The sequence below is a fragment of the Triticum urartu genome, chromosome 7A, assembly GCF_056163025.1.
Source record: "Triticum urartu cultivar PI428250 chromosome 7A, HENAU_Tu73, whole genome shotgun sequence".
In the NCBI taxonomy this organism is placed as follows: domain Eukaryota; kingdom Viridiplantae; phylum Streptophyta; class Magnoliopsida; order Poales; family Poaceae; genus Triticum; species Triticum urartu.
The window spans coordinates 42378499-42400991 of record NC_141879.1 but is presented as its reverse complement, the minus strand read 5'-3'; the positions used below and the strand labels follow the sequence as shown (position 1 = coordinate 42400991).

Sequence of the window (22493 nt, the reverse complement as noted above, 5' to 3'; positions counted from 1 at the left end):
ATGTGTTCGACTATATCGAAGATGACCCCTCCTTGCCAGAGCAACCAGGCAAGCCCCCCTTTGATCACCAGATATCTCCTACTATTCTCTCTACTGCTTGCATTAGAGTAGTGTAGCATGTTACTGCTTTTCGTTAATCATATACTGATGCATAGCCTGTCATTGTTGCTCCAGCTATTGACACCTTACCTGCAATCCTAAATGCTTAGTATAGGATGCTAGTTTATCATCAGCGGCCCTACATTCTTGTCTGTCTGCCATGCTATACTATCGGGCCGTGATCACGTCGGGTGTTGATCACGGGTATATACTATACATATTACACATGATATATGTTGTGACTAAAGTCGGGTTAGCTCGTTGAGTACCCGCGGTTGATTCACGAATTGGGGGCTGGAAGGACATACTTTCCCGATGACCCTCTGTGTGGATCTTTGTGGCGAAGCGACAGGGCAGGTTGAGACCACCTAGGAGAGAGGTGGGCCTGGCCCTGGTCGGCGTTCGCGGTTACTTCAAGATAACACGTTTAACGAGATCTTGGTGTTTGATCTGAGTCTGGCCACTGGCCTATACGCACTGACCATCTACGCGGGGACAGTTACGGGCACTCGACGTCGTGGTATCAGCCGAAACCTTCGTGACGTCAGCGACTGAGCGGCGCGCGCCGGGTTGGACTGGAACGCCTGCTCTTGTATAAGGGATGCTAGGTCTGCTCACCGGCCGTGTACGCAACGTGCAGGTGTGCAATGGGCGATGGGCCCAGACCCCTGCGCCATAGGATTTAGACCGGCGTGCTGACATCTCTGTTGTGCCTAGGTAGGGCTGCGACGTGTTGATCTTCCGAGGCCGGGCATAACCCAGAAAAGTGTGTCCGGACAAAGGGGATCGAGCGTGTTGGGAAATGTGGTGCACCCCTGCAGGGAAGTTAATCTATTCGAATAGCCGTGATCTTCGGTAACAGGACGACTTGAAGTTGTACCTTGACCTTATGAAACTAGAACCGGATACTTAATAAAACACACCCTTGCAAGTGCCAGATACATCCGGTGATCGCTCTCTCACAGGGCGACGAGGGGAGGATCATCGGTTAGGATTATGCTACACGATGCTACTTGGCGAACTTACCATCTACTCTCTTCTCCTGCTGCAAGATGGAGGTTACCAGAAGCGTAGTCTTCGAAAGGACTAGCTATCCCCCTCTTATTCCGGCATTCTGCAGTTCAGTCCACATATGATAGCCTTTTCCATTTAATACCAATGCATACATATGTAGTGTAGCTCCTTGCTTGCGAGTACTTTGGATGAGTACTCAAGGTTTCTTTGCTCTCCCTTTCCCCCTTTCTATAGTCGATTGTTGCGACCACACGTTGGAGCCCAGTAGCCAGACGCCACCGTTGACGACGACTACTACTACTCGGGAGGTGCCTACTACTACGTGCAGCCCGCTGATGACGACTAGGAGTAGTTTAGGAGGATCCCAGGCAGGAGGCATGCGCCTCTTTCGATCTGTATCCCAGTTTGTGCTAGCCTTCTTAAGGAAAACTTGTTTAACTTATGTCTGTACTCAGATATTGTTGCTTCCGCTGACTCGTCTATGATCGAGCTCTTGTATTCGAGCCCTCGAGGCCCCTGGCTTGTAATATGATGCTTGTATGACTTACTTTTTTATTTGTAGAGTTGTGTTGTGATATCTTCCCGTGAGTCCCTGATCTTGATCGTACACGTTTGCGTGTATGATTAGTGTACGGTCAAATCAGGGGCGTCACAATATAGTAGGGCTCATTGACTTTGACAATCTTGAGGAAGCACCCGTAGGCCGCATGTTTTGCGAGAGTACTGGCCTTTTGCTTCCTACTGTAGGAGTTGCCAGTGGAGACGGCATGCTGCATCAAGCCATCGATGCCGCCCTTGATCGACTTGCCACAGAAGGGGCAGCCAAGCTTTCCATAGAAACGGTACTTGAATTTTCCAGCAATCAGCTGCCTCATGATGTAGCGGCTCTTGCTGTGCCTGTTGTCCATGTCATACCCCACATCATCGTCATCCTCCTGTGAATTAGTACACAAAGAAGAACTCAGTTAATCTATTCTGCTACATTGCTCTTAATTAGAATGTTTGAAAAGTACAGACGTGTAACATGACAACTATCTATTTGCTTGAAATAAGGCGTATATGCACATACATAATTGACCCAAATAACTTGACATGCATAAATATGGACGGTGGAATAGTTGCACTAATTGGTTATTGCACAAGAAGTACATAATTAACACATGAAATAATTCATAATGTGGCTTGGTTTAATGATACTTGATACTTGTTATAGGTGTAATTCTGATTGGAATCAGAAAAAAGGCTTCGGGGGTTTCTTCTATCTACTGGAATCAAGAAACCATAATTCTTTCTGAGAGTAGCAATACTAATTCTCCAACATTGTCAGTATGGACGAAAATGCCAAGAGCACACTGACAAGTCAACGCATAATGCAGAACTACGCTACAGCCCATACAGCTCGATTTCATCTATCTGAGAGAGAGAGAGAGATTGTTTTGTCATTTCATATGACTAATTTGACATTAAACTGATGTCAGTGTGCTTGTCAAGTGATGCGTTGTAACGCCCTCGATGCGGCTATAGCTCCTACGTGTCGAGGCACGACTTAGAGACATAACCGCATTGAAAGCAATGTCGCAAATTAGGCAATCTTCACAACATCCCATGTAATATAGATAATAAAAGGGGAGATACATAGTTGGCTTACACTCGCCACGTCAATCAAAGTACATAAATAGCATTACAACATGCAAACACTCATGGCCCGACTACGGCGCCAAAATAAAAGAACAACCCAACATGCGACACGATCCCGATCACCCCAATTGGGCACCATTACTGATCATCAGGGAAAGACACGTAGTATCGGTGTGAGTCCTCGTCAAACTCCCACTTGAGCTCAAGCGCGTCATCTGGAACGGAATCATCAGGCCCTGCATCTGGTTTGGAAGTAATCTGTGAGCCACAGGGACTCAACAATCTCGCACCCTCGCGATCAAGACTATTCAAGCTTATAGGTAAGGTAAGGTAAATATGTGGAGCTGCAGCAAGCGACTAGCATATATGGTGGCTATCCTGTTCGCAAAACAGAGCGAGAAGAGGAGGCAAAGCGCGACCCAGTAACAAGAGAGTAACCTGCGGCAAGCATTACTCCAACACCGTGTTCACTTCCCGGACTCCGCCGAGAAGAGACCATCACGGTAACTCACACAGTTGATTCGTTTTAATTAAGTTAAGGTTCAAGTTATCTACAACCGGACATTAACAAATTCCCATCTGCCCATAACCGCGGGCACGGCTTTCGAAAGTTCAAGTCCCTGCAGGGGAGTCCCAACTTAGCCCATGACAAGCTCTCACGGTCAACGAAGGAATAGACCTCCTCTCGAGACATTCCGATCAGACTCGGTATCCCGGTTCTACAAGACACTTTGACAAGTTAAAACAAATCCAGCAACACTGCCCGAATGTGCCGACAAATCCTGATAGGAGCTGCACATATCTCGTTCCCAGGGCACAATCGGATAAGCAATCCGTACAACTAAAACCAGCCCTCGAGTTTCCCCGAGGTGGCGCTGCAAGGGGCTCTAGGTTGGACCAACACTCAGAGGAGCACTGGCCCGGGGGGGTTTAAATAAGATGACCCTCGGGCTCCGGAAACCCAAGGGAAAAAGAGGCTAGGTGGCAAATGGTAAAACCAAGGTTGGGCATTGCTGGAAAAGCTTTAATCAAGGCAAACTATCAAGGGGTTCCCATTATAACCCAACCGCGTAAGGAACGCAAAATCCGGGAACATAACACCGATATGACGGAAACTAGGGCGGCAAGAGTGGAACAAAACACCAGGCGAGAGGCCGAGCCTTCCACCCTTTACCAAGTATATAGAAGCATTAAGATAACAAGATAATATAATGGTATCCCAACAAGTAAATAATGTTCCAACAAGGAACGGTCTCCAATCTTCACCTGCAACTAGCAACGCTATAAGAGGGGCTGAGCAAAGCGGTAACATAGCCAATCAACGGTTTGCTAGGACATGATGGGTTAGAGGTTTGACATGGCAATTTGGGAGGCATGATAAGCAAGTGGTAGGCATCATAGCATAGGCATAGCAAAAGAGCGAGCATCTAGCAAAGCAAAGATAGTAGTGATTTCGAGGGTATGATCATCTTGCCTGCAAAGTTGTCAGAGTTGACTGGATCATCGAAAGCAAACTCAACGGGCTCCTTGTTAGCGAACTCGTCTTCCGGCTCTATCCAAACAAGACAAACAAGCAACAAGGACACAATCAACCACATGCAAAGTTCAAACAATATGATGCAAAGATGGTATGCTATGCGAAATGCGATATGTGATGCATATGCAAGATTTGACAAGGAATGAATGAACCTGGCCTCAACATGGAAATCCAAGTGAGCCACTGGAAAGGTGAGATGAAATCGCTTGAAAACGATATAAATATCACCGGAATCGGAGTTACGGTTTGGAAATGGCAAGCTATTCAAATATGACCACGTTCTGCGATTTACATCAAGTAGCCATCTAAATGCAACAAGATGAACATGCTACAGCACCCAAACATGGCAACAAAATATATGGCAGGGATCCATTCATGATGCTTAACAAAAGAGGAACACTGAGCTACGGCCAATTCATCCATTAACAGGTTCAAACAAGCATGGCAAATATGCATTTGGTAAACAGATTTCAGACTTAGTGAAATTAACACTTGTCTGGAATTTCAGATCAGGTAGCACACTTTGGAGCATGAAAACTATACGCTACAGGACCTGAACATGTCAAGGTAAAGCATGGCATGGAGCTACTCAAAGAGATTAACAAAAGTCCCTTAGTGACCTTTAGCCAAAAGGGATCAGAAAATACATTTGCAAGCATGTGAACATGGCAAAAACATAATCAGATCACAGACTTAGTGAAAAACTGGAGCATGCAAAAATAGATATCGAGTAGGCATGTTTACGAGCTCGATGCACTCACTATAGAGCAAGTCATGACAATATAAGCATACACCCATCAAGAATACACATTATATAAGCTATACATGGAAAGAACAATAACATAGCATGCACGGATCAACTACAACATCCTCGGCAAAATCGCTAACAAGTAGACAATCTGCCCAGATTCACGAAATAGCAAAAGTAGAGCTCTATTGATTCAAACTAGGGTGCTCTATAATTTCAAACAAAGACATGGATGGATAGAGCACTACCAGGTTAACAAATCATCCTTACTGATCATCCTCAAAAGAGGCACGGATCACTAGGAAACAACATGAACATATGGCATAATGAGATAAACAGTTCAAGGGCTTAGTGGAATTGCTAAGTCCCTGAAATCAGCATTAACGAATGCTCCACTTTGCAAGCTTGTGCTAGTCACCACACACATCACAAAAATACATGGGTTGCACCTCTGGAAAGATGGCAAAACATATAACAAAATACATGTAGAGCTAAGGGGCATATCATGCACACAATAATCATGGCAAAAATGACAAATGTCTAATTGGAGCAGCAGATCTGACAATTATCTCAAATAGCACTCTTCCGACAGCATTTCGGGCATCAAGATGAACTCAAATGAAAATGATGCAATGAGATGAAATGTTGTACTCTGTGAGACGAACATTTTGATATGCTATATGCCCAAAACGGATCTACGGATGCAAAGTTATCACAGGTCAAAGTATGCAAAATAATCTGAGAAACTTAGTGAAAAAAGGTCAACCCCTAGGGTTTTTTAGATCTGGATCGGATCTCGCCGGAGCACAGACTTCGAGGTTTGCCGGAATCTTGGAGCTCGCCGGAGACGGAGGAGGCTGGCCGAAGAGGGACTTGGGCGTGGAGGAGGAGGCGGCGTCGTACTTGGGGCGGCGCGGGCGGAGCGGTGGCCGGGCGAGGCGGCGGCGGCTCGAGCTCGCCGGCCGTGGTGGCGCGCCGGCCGGAGGTGGCCGGAGTTCGGCAAGGCAGCGGCGGGGCGAAGCCCGGGCGGCGGGGCGCGGCTCGCGTGGGCCGGAAGGGCTCTCCCCGGGCCCCGGCGGGCCCGGGCGGCGGCGAAGTGGGCACCGGGCGGCGGCCAACGGGAGAGGGCCACGTGGCAGCGGCGGGGCGGATCCGGACGTGTCCGTCGGTGGCGGTTTCGTCCGGCGGCGCGCGATGATGAGTGGATCTAGGGTTTCGGGGAGAAGGAGAAGGAGAAATTCGGGGGGGGGTCTTTATATAGGCATAGATGGAGCTAGGAGTGTCCAAATGAGGTGCGGTTTTCGGCCACGCGATCGTGATCGAGCGCTCTAGATGATGGAGAGGGTTTTGGGCCAAAATGGAGGGGTGTTGGGCTGCAACACACACGAGGCCTTTTCGGTCCCTCGGTTAACCATTGGAGCATCAAACGAAGTCCAAATGGTACGAAACTTGACCGGCGGTCTACCGGTAGTAAACCAAGGTCGCTTGGCAAGTCTTGGTCCAATATGGAAATGTTTAATCCCCACACACGAAAGAAAAGGTAGAAATGACCACCGGAGGAGAACGGAGCGCCGGAATGCAAAACGGACAACGGGGAAAATGCTCGAATGCATGAGATGAACACGAATGCAAATGCAATGCACATGATGACATGATATGAGATGCAAGACAACGACAACAACACACGGAGACAAAGACCCGAACCCGAGAAAATAAAATAACTTAAGGCCGGAAACGGCAAGAGTTGGAGTACATATTAGGTAAATCATATCCGGGGTGTTACATGCGTCGATACTAGATTTACGACATAATCAAAATGTCAAAATAGACCAAGCTTTATCACAGTGGAATGCAATGCCTTGCTACGATGCTTCTCATCAATTGGTATATGCAATTAGTTAGGGTTAAATCCAACTGTTTAGTCGTCGGTAGTTACAAAGGAGCTATGGGCTACTATCTTTATCCCTTATCTTGTGACTCTGATGATAGCGGTGAGGAAAATATTTTGGAGCAACTTAACTTGGAACAGGAAATGTTGTCATGCAAAACAAAGTGTTTTTGTCTATTTATTGGAATCAGAAATTGAATTCTAGTTTTACAAATATATGCTAAAAAATATTCATTCCAGTGGCCTAAAAAAAGATTCAGAAATTGAATTCTAGTTTTACAAATACAAGTTGAGTATTTAGGGCATGTTGTCTAAAAAAAGATTCATTCCGGTGGTCAGATGCTCAAATTGAGGCCTTCACAACATTGAAGAATTGTCTGGTCACTGCTATTGTTATGGCTTTGCCTTATTTGACCCTACCATTTACTTTTTAAACAGATGCATAAGGTCAAGGTATTGGTTCTGTCCTCATGCAACAAGGCAGACCAATTGCCAAAACAGGAAATGGTGTCAAAGAAATAATCAAGTGGCCACAACAGGATTCTTACCAACTAAAACTGAATGTACATGCATCATATGATAGTTAAGAAGGACATGAGTCGATGGGTGGTGTTTTAAGAAATCAGTATGGTAACTCTGTGTCAATTCAGTAAATTGCCATTATATTGCAAATGCATCATCTGCCTGCTTGATGGAGTTTTAGCTATACTAGTGGTTTTTTTTTTGTTGTGTCTACTCGAAACAGAAAATGAATCAGATTCTAAAATCACCATCCAACAAGAAAATCTATGATAGATCCCTACAATCCTACATGTACGCAAACATTATGGAGGGGCCAGTACATGAGTAGAAATACCTCATCAATACTTTAAGAAAATGATTCAGATTCAAAAACCACCATTCATTATGAAAGAAAATGTATGCTAGATCCTTTCAACTAGCACGCCCATATGAATTTGATTCTCATGTACTTAACAAGAAAAACCCCAATGCCATGAAAAACAGAGTACATGAAGGAAACATAAATCTCAAAAACCAGAGTAGTACCTCCGACAGCTCGTCGATGACATCCTCGTCGAAGTCACTGCCCTTCCTGGGATCCACAGCCATCTCGAATTCTATCTCATCCAAAGTGCCCCCTCCCATAGAAATCCTCCTCGATTCTCTCATGGAGCATCGCCGTCTCCTCTTCCAGATCTTCCCCCACCTTCTCGTGCACACGCTCTCTGACTTGTAGCTCGACGGCTGAGATGGCAGCGGGAGTAGGCACAACAGTTGCTGCACCGCCAGCCGTCGCCGCTACGACGGACTCAGCCGCTGCAACCGTGGCGGCAGCCACGACATCAGACTGCTCTCCACCGATGGCTGCCTCCGGCTCGTCGGCCGCATCTTCACGGCCGCACTTCATCGGCGGTCGACGGGACGAGGAGGAGGAGGAGTGGATTGCTGAGGAAGCCAGGAGGGTTTGGGAGAGGACGAGGTGGTATGGCTGGAGTGGGAGAGGACGAGGGTTTTCTACCCGAATTGGGGAAGAAAATGAATGCGGCTACCTCTTGGAGTTACCGAGGGGTCGAGGGGGTGATTTGTCTCACCTACCAGGGCCTTCCATAGTGTGGACGCGTGGGGTTTGCCCCGCGCCGTGCACCTCGCGTGCGCTCTGCCCCGCGCCACCCTTCAAACTGCTCACACATGGACACCAGCAGTGGTTACACATGATAGGTATGGTAAATGAATTTCTTAAATATGAGGGCACGTAATTTGTATGAAAATGCATCATCAGCCCAACGGTAACACCCTCCCCATCACAAACTAATGCCCTAGGTTCGAAACTCCGTCGGGCAGTTTGGCTGGGCCTCTTTTTTTTTTGCGTATGGGGTTTTTACATGTGGATCCCACATTTCATTCACACACACGGAGAACACGTACAAACAAACTTGCTGGACATGAGGTAAATGGACCCAAAAAATTTCTGCTTCTTTGATTCAAAACATGATAAGGAAGCATGACTAGTTTGGCAAGGTTGTCGGCATTTGTATGGACTAGCACATATGCCCGTGCGTTGCAACGGGAGAAAACTAACATCATACAGACAAAGCACAATAAGCATGGCTCGAAAGCCCATTCTAGTAGGTGCATGTCCTACATTTGAACAGTGTCCCACATGTATCGTCGCTTAATCTCCTTCCCGTCCCTCCCATAGTGATCGCGGTGTATGCCTAATTAGGACACGTTTGAACGTGGTTCAATCTTAAATCTTAAGACAATGAGATTGGCCATCACACGACTCACTATCATTCAATTGCGCTAGCACAAAGAGGTATTTACAACATCAAAAATTAGTCTCAACGAGCTAGACATGAGTGCCGCCCTCCACGAGGTACTTGCTCCTAGCAATGAAAAGAGGGGAAATAAAAAATAGAGGCATCTTTCATCCTATTACTCGTTGCCTAGCCCTCATAATCTTTTTGACTACAAATAAATCCAGTTCCAGTTATTGCACAAAATAACTTCACGCGACCTTTATGACTACAAAATAAACCCCAGTCTCTTTATTATATTATACAAAAAAGTTCCATGATATTGCGGCTCGCGTGTGTGCTAGATTTTCAGTGCAAATGTTGTCCACTTTCTAAAAATTAATAATCAATGGTTTGTGGTCTAGGAAATCAGCGTGCGTACTTGGCGGAATATTGTGGGTATTCGCCCTTGATATTGTGTACGCTAGATTTTCAATGCAAATGTTCTCTCACTTTCTAAAAAAGAAATCAAAGGCTTGTGGTCTAGGAAATTAATTGTTATCGATTTTGTGGAATATTCTGGGTATTTTCCGAAGTAATGACACGGTTATACAAACCTCACGTGGATTTTCAATATAATTTTCTTCCTTGGGAATTATATTGGGCAGTTTCCATGCTTCGCTCAATTTCCTTCCTTTTTCTGCTCGATTCGATCTCGAAGATTTCCATGTGTTAGTCAATTTCCTTCCTTTTTTGCGGAAATCAATTTCCTTCCTTCTTATATACTGTATATAGCAGCATGTGGATTTAATAGTTTCCATGCGTCCGGTTCAATTTCTTTCCTTCCTTTCTTCCACGTATCAATTGTCTTCCTTCTTATTTTGATTTTCATTCTTTTTCGCGGAAGCGATATCGCGATCACTGTCCTCCTCGTCTTGCGCTTCGGAGTCATCTCCGACTCGGTTGGAGGCTCCACAATCTGCAACGGCACCTCATGCACCGTGTGTCCCTGATCCAATGGATGCTCTACCTTGAATCTGAACGCCCACCACCTCCGCCTGGTCCACGGGCTGGACGAATCGGCCTGCTCCATCGCCCAGAGGAGGATCTCGACCATGTGCATCGGTTGTGCAGGTGGGGGAGAAAGCTTTGCCTTCTCCCTCCTCGTCATTTGCGTCATAGTGGCCCATGCCGTCGAGTGCATCTGCCTTGTGTTGTGAAACCAAGAACGGATCTCCGTCAACCTTCTCATCTTGACCTGGTCGCCGCCGGCGATCTCCACGAAGTTGGCATTCTCGCCGCCGCCGATCTGCTCGATCTGCTGCTACATCGAGGTTTTTGCGTGGATGGAAGAGGGGGATGGATGTGGAAGATGAGAAGAGCAAAGTTGCGGCCGCGAGAAGGAGGAGAAGGCAGGAGATGGCCGCGGTTGTAATGGTGATGGAAGAGGGGAAGGACCACGGCGGCGGCTTTGCATTGGACGAGAGGGGCGGCGGTTTTTCATTGGACGAGAGGGGCTGCGGTTTTGCATTGGACGAGAGGGCCCCACCTTGTCATATATTTCCTAGGACTAAAATGCCCCTAGACTAATAGTACTTCCGAATACTTTCGAGTACTTTCATCCGCGTAATTTCGAGTACTACGTATGTATGCGCCGTTAGATCGAGACAAACAAAGGGCTCCAAAAAATGCCAACTACTGTAAAAGATGTAAATTTATTTATTTATTAAGTATATGTTCGCACCTCCAAGATGATGCTGAGTTCAACATTGGCTAGTTGGTGTTGTTTGCAGTAGGGCAGCAAAGTAGCTGAGGCATGGAGACTCTACAGAAGATGAACCAAAAGGTGAGATCAACCATGCTACTTCTTATAACAATTTCGTGATATTTCATTTCTTTTCTTGCCAGGCGTCTCCGGTTAGTGCATAACTTTGTTTAGGGATTTGTCGTTAACAAAGTCTATGGAGAATACAATATATCCCATTTACCGCAGGGCAATATTGTCTTTGAACAACATGAGAAGAAACCCTACCAAACCTCTCACGTTTCTCTAAGACAAAAACCATCGTCCTGATGCTGTACGTGATGAAGATCTCGATGGCGAGCCTTTGGCTAAGAGAATACTCCACCGATGGTACTCGCCGATGTGCGCTATTTCCTGACCGCTTCTTTTGACCACAGCCACACACGTGCGTACAAGGTGTGCTAGCCGGTAGACATTCGATTGATCTGTGCAAGTACACGAAGCCTGCTTCATTGATTGTTGCCGCTGGACAGAAACATGCACGCACAGAACACACATACAGGGTCCTTTCTCTGTCTTTCAGCTCTTCTCACGGTCTGCTCAGGCAACGCAGGATTGCATGTGCCTGATGAACGGTTCTGGCAGGTGGAGTCTCATCCCATGGACGACCATGATGCTTATCTAATTATCTTCTCCTTGCTGGCCTGATCATAGCAAACACGCTGTGGTTTTGTCCACGGAAACAAGGTTTTGAGACGCCGTCGACAGGGATTGTATCATCAGTTGCTTTTTCTTCTTCATCATGGTGTTCCGCCAATCTCCAAAATCCTGCACCAAGATAAAGAACATCACGAGCTTCTCTGAACAAAAGATCAGTCGGCAAAAAACAGAACCTTAGACATTGATGCGCTGTAAAATTTTCATCTATGATTTAATTATGCATGTAATATTTGTCTAGCTAGATTCAGTACATCTCGCAACATCATGTAGAAGGATGTGTATTAGCCTATTATTTATTTCCTTTTCAAATAAAGTTTTGCTAACGATGTACTCCCTTTGTTCCAAACTAGCACATATGCCCGTGCGTTGCAATGGGAGAAAACTAACATCATACAGACAAAGCACAATAAGCATGGCTCGAAAGCCCATTCTAGTAGGTGCATGTCCTACATTTGAACAGTGTCCCACATGTATCATCGCTTAATCTCCTTCCCGTCCCTCCCATAGTGATCGCGGTGTATGCCTAATTAGGACACGTTTGAACGTGGTTCAATCTTAAATCTTAAGACAATGAGATTGGCCATCACACGACTCACTATCATTCAATTGCGCTAGCACAAAGAGGTATTTACAACATCAAAAATTAGTCTCATCGAGCTAGACATGAGTGCCGCCCTCCACGAGGTACTTGCTCCTAACAATGAAAAGAGGGAAAATAAAAAATAGAGGCATCTTTCATCCTATTACTCGTTGCCTAGCCCTCATAATCTTTCTGACTACAAATAAATCCAGTTTCAGCTATTGCACAAAATAACTTCACGTGACCTTTATGACTACAAAATAAACACAGTCTCTTTATTATATTACACAAAAAAAAGTGCCATGATATTGCGGCTCGCGTGTGTGCTAGATTTTCAATGCAAATGTTGTCCCTCTTTCTAAAAATTAATAATCAATGGTTTGTGTCTAGGAAATTAGCGTGCGTACTTGGCGGAATATTGTGGGTATTTGCCCTTGATATTGTGTACGCTACACTTTCAATGCAAATGTTCTCTTACTTTCTAAAAAAGAAATCAAAGGCTTGTGGTCTAGGAAATTAATTGTTATCGATTTTGTGGAATATTCTGGGTATTTTCCGAAGTAATGACACGGTTATACAAATCTCACGTGGATTTTCAATATAATTTTCTTCCTTGGGAATCATATTGGGCAGTTTCCATGCTTCGCTCAATTTCCTTCCTTTTTCTGCTCGATTCGATCTCGAAGGTTTCCATGTGTTAGTCAATTTCCTTCCTTTTTTTTCCGGAAATCAATTTCCTTCCTTCTTATATACTATATATAGCAGCATGTGGATTTAATAGTTTTCATGCGTCCAGTTCAATTTCTTTCCTTGCTTTCTTCCACGTATCAATTGTCTTCCTTCTTATGTTGATTTCCATTCTTTTTCTATATGATATCCTTCCTTTTTTCCATTGATCAATTTCCTTCCTTCTTATTTGTCAGCACGTGGATTTCCGCTCTTTTTCAATATAATTTCCTTCCTTTTCTCGACGGTGCCTCGCTTATTCTCAGGAAAGCCATTAACATACACAATCGATGGTAAGAGGATGGGACGTTGGTCAACTTCTTTTGTATAACCGTGTCATCACAAAAAAAAAATTGTCTGGGGCCAATAGAGGCCCAATAATGTTTCCGGTTCAATAGAAAGCGTCTATTATGTAAGAAACACAGGTTATATCAGGAACGTGTGGTTGGCTCAGTTGGTAGCCGCAGCACTTTGATGATAGTGAGGTCATGATATCAAATCCTAGCATCAGTAATTAATTTTTTCTCAACTTCGAACTGGAGTTTTTTTTGGTGGGCTGAGGCCCATGTGGGCGATGTGAATCTGACTTTTGTGTGGGTTGAGGCCCGTTTGAGCGATGAATAATTTGATGGGGCTCACGGCAAATAATAATACCACCTCGGATAGTAAAAATCTCAATAATATGGGTGAACGGATGAAAAATTTGGAGAAACCCACCTTGCTTTATTAGTAGGTATAGATATAGATATAAATATAGATATAGATATAGATATAGATTAATTGAAAATTCTAGGAAAAAAAGGTCTGGACCTCAATAATATGTACATAATTTGCAAGGCTTAAAATATTCAGATAATATAGTAAAAAACATGACATTTAAAGAATGTTGCAAGATAAACACATAATATAATTAGTACTGGTCAGAGTTTTAAAACAGTGGCTAGACTCATAGTCGTCACCTTATATTACCCAATAGACAAAGTATCTGTTTTTAATAGTATTTTATCGTATAAAAACAATAGGAGTATTAAAACAATTGCCCCCATGTTAGTAGGTTCCCACAACAAAGAAAAAAAATCGTACCATCGATTTGATAAAATAACAAACCAACCCTAAAAATCGCACATGTTTGGCTTAAGTTGGAAAAAATACCCACCGATGCAATTATAGAAAACTATCTTTGCTCCCTAACTTAACTAGTGTATTGTCCATCTCAATTCCTGTATACTGTTGATTGGAGAACTACAAAAAATACCCAGCCACTATATACTTTGCTTGACAACAAGAAATTCTTAATTTGTGAATTTCTTGTAGTAATATGTATTGGAGTATAAAAGAATGCTCTTTCTGTGCTTGATTCAAAAAAAATATTATTCTGGCTTTAAAAATTTGCCAAAATTGATACTAATTCCATTTGTGATATATATATATAAATAGAGAGAGACGGATAACATATTTGTATAAAATTCTAGCCCGCGCATCGAGCGGGCCACTTTCCTAGTACTAAAAAAGACAAAGGCGCATACTTAGGGGCATGTAAAGAAGGACGGGGCATAAAAAATAATTTGACATTCATACAATATTATCTCTTCTACCCCCTCCATCCAAATATATAGGGCCTAATAGGTTTTTGAGTTTGCCTTTACACCACCAATAAAAGCAACAATGTATGATGTGCATGCCACACCTTAAAAATACGTATGTTAAATGAATATTTTTATGATATAATTTTGAAATGTTGTGTCTCCTATATTAATAGTTTTATCAATTGGTAAAGGTAATCTCGAAAAATGAAGTATGTCTTATATATTTGGATGTGTGTGTGTGGGGGGGGGGGACTATATAACATTGTTAAATAAGATGTTAATATTTCCTATGTACCGCATAGTTCAATGTGCTCATGGTAGAAAAAAGAACATAATTTTTTTATATCATATCCAAGGTACAATCGCATAAATATTTTTGTATTGGCAAATGAATGTATATAATGAACCGAATGAGCAACAAGTCATGACTAACTATACAATGGTTCTGGAAATTAATTATACCCAAAATACTCAAATATTGATATAGTTTAAGACCCTCATTGCAACAAGGCAATTAACATGAAAATCATCCATGAAAAGAACTTGGGGAGTTTCAATGGACATGACCCGAACCACACAACTTCTCTATGTTTCAATCTAAAAGTTGAAATAGGCATAAAAAGTGTCTTATATAGCTTACAATGGATCCAATAAAATTGATGACATAGAAAAATAGACCATACACGGTCATAACTTATCATATTTCATAGAGAACAGATATCTGCAAACAAAATTGTTAATTGATGGGGCTGCTGAATTGAATTCCTTTTTGATTAGTTTTTCCATCTAGATTATTGAATATAGGTCAATATACACGCACATCAGCAAACCTCACCAGCTTAATGTTGTAATCGTAAGCTCCCGCAAGCAAGCTACCAAGTACTAAAAATGGAATTCAACTTCAATGCGTATATAGAAAATATCAAATTAATGCAATACTCGAGCATTTTGTGTTTAATCACTCCATAATTTTCGATGGATGACATCAATGCATGTAATCACTTGCAGAATGTGCTTCAGCCTATGAGATTCTTGACTCCAAAAAAGAAAATTTGGTGATTACTTTGTAACGTGTTCTAGTACTTAAAGGGACTTGAATATATATATATATATATATATATATATATATATATATATATATATAACAAGAAAATATTAGTATGATACGAGAAAATTAGAATAACCCCAAAAGGATATACCATCAGTTCTTTAAGAAAATCATAGCCATCCATATGTGCCAAGCAGTAGTAAGTGAAAAGCATGTCCACGACATGTTCCTAAATCCAATGTTAATGATATGGAATATATTTAATATAGTAAGCTACCAAAGTTACTTAAGGAAGTGTCTATATTCTAGTACGTAATAATAAAATATTCCAAGCCCTAAAGGGAACCTTGCACAAAAGTTGCTAAAGATGAAAAGGCATCAACCCAATTAGGCACATGTAAATAAGTTTGGAGCATGCGTAAATAAGCTAACTTCATATTATATTGTGTATTTTATATATAGCTATTTAATAAAAAAATACTTCGTAACTCAAGGTGCTCCGGATGAACATAATAATATATGTGTTGTTATCATATGCAAGTTGCAACTGAATATGTCATAATAAATTGCACAATGATTCTTAGAATTCATAATAACCTCAATACCTCGATACTTGAAATATTTTAGGACTCTGATTGTAAGAAGGGATGCAATGTGGTAATCATCCACGATGAGAACATGGGGATATTCAATATCCAAGGTGTTAACAATACAAGTTTTTATCTTACTAACCTTCGATACTGGTGGTTTCCATCCATTTATAGAATGACTGTAAGCTATGGCATTTTCTAGTTTATAACTTGCAGCTAGCTAATGACATCCCTAAGATAGAGAGCTGACAGTACACGTAAGATATAGAACCAGTAAATAGTACCTGGATATGGCTAGCATATCTTACATGATGAGAAGAAAATATATTAGTGAGCAGTTGCCATATCTTCATGTCATATCTTGTATGAGATAAGTGAAATATCTTGCATGCAACAAGGGAATATATCTTGGATACTAGCATATATTAAATCGGAATTTGGAATTCACCACTCTGTTGCCAATGTAGCATAGCACCCGGCAAGTCATGGCATGTGGTAGAGAATTAACAAAAAAAGCTAGATCTGGTTGTCATGTCTCACAACACGGCATGCAAATATATCAGCGATCAGTAGTGAAATCTTAATGTCATAAAGCGAATATATACAACATTTTAGCACCTATCAAATCCAACCATTAAATTCCCTCTATGTGGGATCGGCAGCATATCAACTCTGAACTTCTGGACCATTGTATGGGCAAAGTCCCATGACAGCTCAGACCAAACAATATAGTAACTTATGATCTCCTTAATATAAAGAACTAATAAACACCAATCAATTCACACCATTGTATCTCACATAGCAAGTAATCTTCACATCTTCATAAGGGCATTATCACAGGTAGATGTCCAACTATAACTCACATTACATACACTCAAGCAAGAATTTCAATTCAACTAGTGTGTGTGAGGACATGGATGGCTGATTTGGAGGGAGCGCATTTATGTCATAGAACGTGTACTTGGTTTTTTATTGCTTACTTGGATCCTAGCTTTAGAATGGCGGTTGGTGTGGGTATCGGTGTTAAAGGGCTTGCCATTTTAGTGCGCCCAGAATGTCTACACGCCATCACGGTATCAGTTGGTTCTCTGGCACGTTGTACTAGCTCTGCACCGATTATGATTCTGTTGACGCAATATAGAAAAATGACCTTGTTCTAATGTGGTTACATATATATACTTCTTAGCTAAAAAATGTTCAATTTTGGGAAAATGTTTGAAATGAGTATTTGCATTTTGAGGCAATAATTACTCTTTGGCTCCCTTGTACATGTGATACTTGCTAGTCATCTTGCACGGGATGTACATACCAGGAAAGATAGAAAAGCTTTCCAAATGAAGTATCATTATGATTCAACATGGAGAGGGAATAGTATGTCATGTAAAAAAATGTTTCATTCCATAAAAAAAATGTTCCTGAATTTTTTTTAAAATGTTGATTCGAAAATATGATTGTGACACTTCTATAATTGTTTGTACAATGAAATAAAAGTTGTTCTCATAATCTCAAAAAAATGTTTTGTCTCATTCAAAAAATGTTTGTGACATTTAATAAAATGTTACCCGTTTCACCAAACAAATTTATGACATTTTTTAATTTTTTTTTAACTGTAAGAAAATTTTGATGTAATTTAAGAAAAAGTTCATACAATTCAAGAAAAAAGATTGTGACTTCCATAAAAAATCTTCTAACAGTTAGTCTTACAATAATTCTGTTGATGTCGTAGAGAAATGCTCACTAGCTAATTCTGTTGATGTCGTAGAGGTACGCGCGTATTCTACCATGTCTGTTGTGTTCTGCTGCTGTGAACAGAGAGAGTTATGTGCTTATTGCTTTGTTTTGAAAACCTTGCAAACTATTGGAGACTTTCCCATTAAAGGAAGGTAATGAATTCCCTTTTATATATACTAGTCGGCAACCTATGCGCCCGCACGGGCTTTCCAAATGAAGTATCCTTATGATTCAACATGGAGAGGGAATAGTATGTCACGTCAGAAATGTTTCATTCCATTAAAAAAATGTTCCTGACATTTATGAAAAAGGTTCACGCATTTGAAAAATATGATTGTGACACTATTATAATTGTTTGTATGACGTAATTAAAGTAGTTCCCATAATCTCAAAAAAAATGTTTCGTCTAATTAAAATAATGTTTATGACTTTTAATAAAATGTTACCCATTTAAACAAAAAAATCATGATATTTTTTAATTTTGTTTAAACTGTAAGAAAATTTCGATGTAATTTAAATAAAGTCCATACCATTCAAGATATAAGATTGTAAATTCCATAAAAATGTTCTAACAGTTAGTCTTACAATAATCGTCGAATGTAATACACGATTACAATGTATGGCTAGTTGGATGTGTGCTACTGGTTTGTATGAGAATGGATTGGACGACTAGAAGCTACAAAATGGTCTAGTTTATATATCATTTTGTAGCTAGCTGCGGACGTCCGTAAGATAGAGAGTTGGCAGTATACCTAAGATAGAGAGCTCGGAAACTGGTGCTGCATATGGCTGTCATATATTACATGACGACAAGAAAATATATCAGTGAGCATTAACCAGATCGTCATGTCATATCTTGTATGCAATAAGCGAAAATATCTTGCATGCAACAAGCGAGTATATCTTGCATATTGGCACCGATTAAATCTGACGTCAGAATTCACCTCTCTATTGCGAATGTAGCATAGGACACGACATATCCTTGCCCGTGGTAAAGAGAATCTATCTTGCATATTAGCATCTATCTAATCCAACCGATAAATTCCCCTCTCTATGGGCTAGGCAGCATATGAACTCCCAATTTCAGGCCCATGGTATGAGCAAAGGCCCACAACAACTCTGACAAAAATAAACATGTTATATATATAGTAAGTTGTGGTTGTCTTATTGTTTCCTTAAGATAACGAATTTATAAACACTAGTCAAATATGACCAATATATCTCGCATAAGAAGAAATGTTCGTATCTTAATATGGGCATTATCGCAGCTAGATTTCCAATTGTAACTCGCAGCAGGTACACTAAAAGCAAGAATTCTAGTGGTAATTAATGTACATAGGGCTTCTGGTCTAAATATGCATGATACTCCATGATGCAATAAAAATACACATGTTGCCGGTCTTCTCGGTGCTTAATGTAGAGTATGTCGTCGGTCCACTACGATGCTATTCAGCTAGACTAGTCATGGTGCTTCATGTACTCCCCGCACTTGAAAGGGTAGGTCCCGCTGGTGCTCAGACTGGACCTCAATTTGTGCTCGATGTCGTGTACACGGCTACCATGGACACTCAGATGTTGTGCACCACATGTTGAAGTGGAACCACTGGTTGTTGATGCCAGGCTCAATGGTCGCCCCACTATAGATGAGCAAGAGACCATCGTAGATGTGCAACCTTGTCATCAGTGTGTATGTGTCTGGCGCGCTCTTGATTGTGGATCTGCATCACCTACAGCAAGTGTTCCCACACGACACGTACCATATCTCTCGAACTACCAAACCCTGGAAGAATAGCCACAGCCTGAAAGAATGAATGATTCATTCATTCTCTCTCTTCCACTCTCTCACTTTCTGTGTGTGTGTGCATGACACCAGAGATGGCTGATTTCGGGGGAGCACATGTATGTAATAGACAGTGTACATGTTTTTGATTGCTTACTCGGAGCATGACTTTAGAGCGAGGGGTCATGTGGGAGTCAGTGTTAAAAGGTTTGCCGTTTCGGTGGATCCAGAACGTCTACACAACATCGCGGTACTGAGATAGTTTATTGCATTTATGAAAAATGTTCTGCCTCTTAACTATGTTTGCATGTTCGAAAATATGTTTATTGCATTTATGAAAAATGTCAAATGCGTAGCAATGGACAAAAATATCAAATATCAAGAGAGGATAAGAACTAATGGGAAATTTACACACACAAAATGTCAAGATGATAGAACAACAATGGACACCTCAACTTAGGGACATATAAGAGGTGACACCTCAACCATTGATCAATTTTGCTAGCTAATGGACATATGAAGAAATTTATCCTTTAACAAGGGTCGGTCATCATCGCCATATCAAACACTGAGAATCCAGTCCGAAACAAAGTAGGGATGGGTGCATAAAACTATGATAATAGTGTCACTAACTTAACAAATAACAATTGACTGTCAGCCTCACAATCTAAATTTCAGTGCTTTTAGTGCACCACTCAATCAACATGTTAAAATGGGAAAGAAGAGGATGTTCTACGCATGGATAACAGTAATAGCATGAACAACAACACAACCCTGAAATAAACTAAGGTCTATTTAGCATACCATCTAAGTATTCATACATCTCAGCAACTTGGTATGTATTGTCAATTATTCCTAATATAGCATCAAGAGCCGGGCTAAAGAAACCTGATACATGTAATGATGTCTTTAGGGTAATATTGTCGACAAAATTCTTTTACAACATAAGAAACCTGCTACATGCAATGGAGTTCCCTTCAGAGCCTTGTATGTTTAAATTTCGTAAGATTTACTAGGAAGGTGTCTTTGACTACACGTTATATTGAGCAGATTGTCTAATTTTCACAATCTGTTTTATATTTCTTTAAATGATGAAAACAACAGATGCCAGGAATGGGGACTAAACCTGCTTCCCGCCGCACGCACGCCATACCCCCAGCAACCCGACCAACAGGTTGTTCCCCACAATGACTTTATATAGAGGATGTAAGAAAAGAAATGATATGATAGTGCAAAATAGTCAAAATAGTTTGATATCTTTCCAGATAAATACAATTGAGTTATAAAACGCAAAATACACAACTACTAATTATATTGATAATTTTCTACCAATTAGTTCAAAGCACAGCAAAGGCATTGGGCAACCATGCATGCAAAATAAGTAGGTTCAGGCAACTCTTCTAATGTAAAGATAAGCAATTACCTGAAGTATAGAAGTATGCGAACGGATGGTAGGAATACTCCGAAGATCTTTGATTAAGATTCGTCCACTCCAATGCCTCAAGTTGAAGGGTGAAGAAGTAGGTGGCGGCACACCCAATGAAGGACATTGTTAGAAGAAGCGTATCACCATCCACAGAGTACCATACTATATTCAGCATAGCCTACCAAAGCATACTATGCATGCGTGCGGCCTATCGCAGCACCCATATGGCAGCACCTTGTCTATTGAGCATGCATTCCCACATTTAAAGGCTCTGGTACGAAAATACAGTGAGGCCAACACGGCCATGATCACCCATGACGATCGGGATGCTGGAATTGGGAATATCATTAAAAATAGGCCTCCTGACCACGGATTATGTTTGGCAATCAAAATCGAACCTCGGCGTGCCATCCAAGGGCATTTTTAGCCACCGGTAAACATCATTTCTAATTAGGGCGGAGGGGAGCAACTTGCTGACAATACAAGGTTCCGCCATTATGGGAAGATCTCCCCCTCACCGGTCTCTAAGGCGTAGACCTGGGCTAGTACTGGTTGTCTCAATCTGGTGGCCACCAGAACCACGTTTAAGGGGCCCGAGTGGCAGTCTCCATGCACGTCGGCGGCAGCGTAGAGCATGGCCCCATTGTAGATGACATACTCGTCATCGATGAAATCCAGAGGAATTACCACACCGCGGAGGCCCCTGGTGACAGGGGCGAACAGAAGGAGAAGGGCCAGATCCTGGTTGATGATGAGGACGCGGCCATGGTGGCATCCGAGCAAGATCCAACGACCAAGCGTGTGCCAGAAGCGTAGGGAGAAGCGGTCGCAAGGGATCTGATCGGGGCATCGAGGAGGAGGGTGAACACCGGCTCTCCGCCTCGCATTTGGAAGACACCGAGAATGGGATGCCTCGGGTGGTGGGTGCGAAAGCTGGGAAGAAGGCGTGATCCGTGACAAGGCGCCCCCGTTGCCCGGAGACGGCGGAGGCAAGGACAAGCGGGGAGGGCAGCAGGGGGAGGCAGACGAGGATCTCGCCGAGGTGGTCCTCGTCTTCAAGTGGACCCACCGTCTGCGGATGGCCGACGCGGAGGGCCATCTCGCCGCCACCGCCGCTGCCCTCGTGACTCATGTGGGGAAAATGGAAATAAGCACAGCAGAGGTTGTGCCCTACTGGATGATACGTATGAAGGAAGGAATACACGAGCTAGGCCTCTAGAGAAATGCTCACTAGCTAATTCTGTAAATGGCGCCCTCTTGGTTGTGGATTTGCAGCTCCTACACCCAGTGTTCCCACACGACATGTACCATAGCTCTCGAACTGCCACACACTGGAAGAATAGCCACAGCCTGAAAGAATGAATGATTCATTCATTCTCTCTCTTTCTCTCATTCTCTCTC

At 42.3% G+C, this 22493-nt stretch overlaps 1 pseudogene; it reads right to left on the bottom strand.

Annotated features, from left to right (window-relative positions):
- Positions 1–9939: 9939 nt before the first annotated feature.
- On the bottom strand, positions 9940–22224 carry LOC147957497 (uncharacterized; annotated as a pseudogene).
- Positions 22225–22493: the final 269 nt, after the last annotated feature.